General features: G+C 33.1%; 1 non-coding gene across 1 annotated transcript; it reads right to left on the bottom strand.

Moving 5' to 3' along the window:
• Positions 1-4,948: 4,948 nt before the first annotated feature.
• LOC148544033 (small nucleolar RNA R71) lies at positions 4,949-5,056 on the bottom strand. Its single transcript, XR_015900285.1, has one exon. It is a non-coding gene; the product is annotated as a small nucleolar RNA R71 (small nucleolar RNA).
• Between the last annotated feature and the right edge of the window lie 258 nt (positions 5,057-5,314).

Genomic DNA, 5,314 nt, shown 5'->3' with positions numbered 1-5,314 from the left:
TAGATCCTTGATTAGCTTAAATACCCAACTCAACCTATATCAATCCAACAACAAAAATATGCAATCCTATCCTTCCTATTCTCACTTTTTACACACATTTATGTATGCTCTTTCATTCACATCACATATGCATTCCTTATTCATTTCTTTTCTCCTTGGGGTAACTTTTGTCCCCTTTTATTATAATTTTTTTTCAATCAAGAAAAATGCATATGGTTTAGTAGTTCATACATGAGTGCTCCCATTTTCCAAAAATTTCAATGAAGTACCCAACACAAATGTTTTCATTCACTACCAATGTTTTCCAAAATTCCCCCCACACTTAAATGTAACACACTTCTCAACCTAAGCTAATCAAGGATACAAATCATGGTAAATCATGGTTTTCCGCTTAAGGTGGTAATGTGCTAATATAAAAAACAATGGGGTAAATAAAGCTCAAAGGAGGTAACAATGGTAGATGCAAAGGGTAGGCCATAGGTTTAAGTAGGCTTTAATCAAAGATGGCCTCAATCATGCTCAATGCATTCAAAACATCAATCATCAGAAATAAAGAATCAAGCAAAACCAAGATCACAATCATAGAAGAGATATAGCACACAACGAACAAAAATTGTGGTTAGAATGTATAACCACTCATTCAAGCTCAAAAACTCACAAGGTATTTTGTTCTTTCCTCTTCTATGTTCCATAAAAATCATTCAGGCAAGTTTAAAAATAATTTTTCAAATCAATTCAATAGAATGCCCTCAAAACAAAATTCTCGAAAATCCTTGTTGTTTTTCACCAAAATTATTCCCTATATGTATGTATGTATGTTGTGATGGATGCGAAATTCAAAATTTCCTAATTCTTTCCTAATTTTCAACAACCAAAAAGTAACATGAAAAATTAGGATCAAAATTGAACTAAGCATATGCTATTCACATCATCCATTCACAACCAATATCTATAAGCTATATACCAAGCAAAATAAAGTGCAATATATGTATATATACTACAATGAAAATGCGATACTGAAGATAACTAGAAGCAACTATCATATATACAAAAGATCAAAATACTAGTATGTAGCATACGACAAAGTACTAACAATATCCAAAAGATCATAATAAAGTTAAAAATAAACTAAATAAAGAGTGTTCGGGAGAGAATATTTACACCCAAAAAATCGTAGATCCCCCTGATGAGCGGACAATTTATACGCTTTTTGGCATTGTTTTTACATAGTTTTTAGTATGATTTAGTTAGTTTTTAGTATATTTTTATTAGTTTTTAAATAAAATTTATATTTCTAGACTTTACTATGAGTTTGTGTGTTTTTCTATGATTTCAGGTAATTTCTGGCTGAAATTGAGGGACTTGAGCAAAAATCAGATTCAGAGGTTGAAGAAGGACTGCAGATGCTGTTGGATTCTGACCTCCATGAACTCAAAGTAGATTTTCTGGAGCTACAGAAGTCCAAATGGCGGGCTCTAAATTGTGTTGGAAAGTAGACATCCAGGGCTTTCCAGCAATATATAATAGTCCATACTTTGCCTGAGTTTAGACGACGCAAACTGGCGTTCAACGCCAGCTTTCTGCCCTATTCTGGAGTTAAACGCCAGAAACAGGTTGCAAAGCAGAGTTAAACGCCAGAAACAGGTTACAAACTGGTGTTTAACTCCAAGGAAGACCTCTACACGTGAAAGCTTCAATGCTCAGCCCAAGCACACACCAAGTGGGCCCCAGAAGTGGATTTCTGTAAACCCTAGTAACTAGTTTAGTATAAATAGAACTTTTTACTATTGTTTTTACATCTTTTGGACCATCTTTGGATTATCTTTTGATCCTTTGATCACGTTTAGGGGGCTGGCCATTCGGCCATTCCTGGACTTTGTTCTTATGTATTTTTAACGGTAGAGTTTCTACACACCATAGATTAAGGTGTGGAGCTCTGCTGTTCCTCATGAATTAATGCAAAGTACTATTGTTTTTCTATTCAATTCAAGCCTATTTCTTCTCTAAGATATTCATTCGCACACAAGAACATGATGAATGTGATGATTATGTGACGCTCATCATCATTCTCACTTATGAACGCGTGCCTGACAAATACTTCCGTTCTACATGTAAATAAGCTTGAATGTATATCTCTTAGCCTCCTGACCTACGATCAGAGTCTTCGTGGTATAGGCTAGAATTATTGGCGGCCATTCTTGAGATACGAAAAGTCTAAACCTTGTCTGTGGTATTTCGAGTAGGATCTGGGAAGGGATGGCTGTGACGAGCTTCAAACTCGCGAGTGCTGGGCGAAGTGACAGACGTAAAAGGATTACTGAATCCTATTCCAGTATGATCGAGAACCGACAGATGATTAGCCGTGCAGTGACAGCGTATTTTGGACTATTTTCACTGAGAGGACGGGAAGTAGCCATTGACAACGGTGATGCCCTACATAAAGCTTGCCATAGAAAGGAGTATGAAGGATTTGATGAAGACAGTAGGAAAGCAGAGATTCAGAAGGAACAAAAGCATCTCCATACGCTTATCTGAAATTCTCACCAATGAATTACATAAGTATCTCTATCTTTATTTTACGTTTTATTTATCTTTTAATTATTAAAACTCTATAACCATTTGAAACCGCGTGACTGAGACTTACAAGGTGACCATAGCTTGCTTCAAGCCGACAATCTCCGTGGGATCGACCTTTACTCACATAAGGTTTATTACTTGGACGACCCAGTGCACTTGCTGGTTAGTTGTGCGAAGTTATGACAAAGAACTAAGATTATGAACGTGCGTATTAAGTTTTTAGCGCTGTTACCAAGGAATGAACGATCACAATTTTGCATACCAAGTTTTTGGCGCCATTGCCGGGGATTGTTCGAGTTTGGACAACTGACGGTTCATCTTGTTGCTCAGATTAGGTAATTTTATTTTATTTTTAAGCTTTTTTATTTCTTATTTTCGAAAATAATATTAAAAAAATATTTTCTTCTTTTTCGTTTTTCCCAAAATAATTTTCGGAAAAAAAAACCAAAAAACTCTTATAAAATCATAAAAACCAAAAATTTTATGTTTCTTGTTTGAGTCTAGTGTCAATTTGTAAATTTAGTGTCAATTGCATCTTTTAATTTTTCTTAAAATTTTTGAAAATTCATGCATGTGTTCTTCATGATCTTCAAGTTGTTCTTGATGACTTTCTATGTTTGATCTTTAATTTTTCTTGTTTTGCATCTTTTCTTTTTTCTCATATGCATTTTCAATTTGTTAGTGTCTCAACATTAAAAATTTTTAAGTTTGGTGTCTTGCATGTTTTTCTTTTCTTAAAAATTTTCAAAAACATGTTCTTGATATTCATCTTGACATTCAAAGTGTTCTTGGTGTTCATCTTGACATTCAAAGTGTTCTTGCATATTTTTCTTGTTTTGATTCATAATTTTTATGTCTAGTGTCTTCTTTGTGTTTTTCTCTCTCCTCATTAAAAATTCAAAAATAAAAAAATATCTTTCCCTTATCATCTCATAAATTTTCGAAAATTTGGTTTGATTTAGTCAAAAAGTTTTTAAATTTAATTGTTTCTTATGAGTCAAATCAAATTTTCAATTTAAAAATTCTATCTTTTTCAAATCTTTTTCAAAAATCAAATCTTTTTCATTTTTTTTATGATTTTCGAAAATTTTAAAATAATTTTCAAAATCTTTTTCTTAATTTCATTTCATAATTTCAAAATCTTTACTAACAATTAATGTGATTGATTCAAAAATTTTTAGTTTGTTACTTACCTAATAAGAAAGGTTCAATCTTTAAATTTTAAAATCATATCTTTTTGTTTCTTGTTAGTCAAGTAATCAACTTTAATTTCAAAAAAATCAAATCTTTTTAATTTCCAATTCAAATCTTTTTCAAAATGATTTTCAATCATATCTTTTTCAATGTCAATCACATCTTTTTCAAAATATTTTCTAACCTCTTATCTTTTCAAAATTGATTTTCAAATCTTTTTCAATTAATCTTATCTTTTTGTTTGATTCTTATCTTTTTCAAAACTACCTAACTAATTCTCTCTCTCTAATTTTCGAAAATCACTAACCTCTTTTTCAAAATTCCTTTTTAATTAACTAATTGTTTTAAATTTTAATTTAATTTTATTTTATTTTTAGTTTATTTTCGAATTTTAACTTTAATTTTAAATTAAAAACAAAAATATTTTTATTTTATTTTATTTTATTTTCGAATTCTTCCCCCTCTCATCTCCTTCTAATTATTTATTTATCTACTAACACTTCTCTTCTTCTTAAAAATTTGAACCCTCTCCCTCTTTATGTGTTCGAATTCTTTCTCTTCTCTTCTACTCACATAAAGGAACCTCTCTACTGTGGCAAAGAGGATCCCTATTATTTTCTGTTCTCTTCTTTTTCATATGAGCAGGAGCAAGGACAAGAACATTCTTGTTGAAGCTGATCCGGAACCTGAAAGGACTCTAAAGAGGAAGCTAAGAGAAGCTAAGGCACAACACTCTGAAGAGGACTTTACTGAAATTTTCGAAAAAGAAGTAGAGATGGCCGAAACCAATAACAATGGTGGAGGTGTAAGGAAGATGCTTGGTGACTTTACTGCACCAAATTCCAACTTAAATGGAAGAAGCATCTCAATCCCTGCAATTGGAGCAAACAATTTTGAGCTAAAGCCTCAATTAGTTTCTCTAATGCAACAGAACTGCAAGTTTCATGGACTTCCATCAAAAGATCCTTTTCAGTTCTTAACTGAATTCTTGCAGATCTGTGATACTGTTAAGACCAATGGGGTTGATCCCGAGGTCTACAGGCTTATGCTTTTCCCGTTTGCTGTAAGAGACAGAGCTAGAATATGGTTGGACTCTCAACCTAAAGATAGCATGAACTCTTGGGATAAGCTGGTCACGGCTTTCTTAGCCAAGTTCTTTCTTCCTCAAAAGCTTAGCAAGCTTAGAGTGGATGTTCAAACCTTCAAACAGAAAGAAGGTGAATCCCTCTATGAAGCTTGGGAGAGATACAAGCAACTGACCAAAAAGTGTCCTTTTGACATGCTTTTAGAATGGACCATCCTGGATATATTCTATGATGGTCTGTCTGAATTATCAAAGATGTCATTGGACCATTTTGCAGGTGGATCCATTTACCTAAAGAAAACGCCTGCAGAAGCTCAAGAACTCATTGACATGGTTGCAAACAACCAGTTCATGTACACTTCTGAAAGGAATCCTATGAGTAATGGGACGCCTCAGAGGAAGGGAGTTCTTGAAATTGATGCTCTGAATGCCATATTTGCTCAGAACAAAATATTGACT

The sequence above is a fragment of the Arachis ipaensis genome, chromosome B9 (genome assembly GCF_059453495.1).
Source record: "Arachis ipaensis isolate K30076 ecotype BB chromosome B9, ASM5945349v1, whole genome shotgun sequence".
NCBI classification, from domain to species: domain Eukaryota; kingdom Viridiplantae; phylum Streptophyta; class Magnoliopsida; order Fabales; family Fabaceae; genus Arachis; species Arachis ipaensis.
The sequence above is the reverse complement of the archived record's forward strand: the minus strand, read 5'-3'. Positions and strand labels throughout refer to the sequence as shown.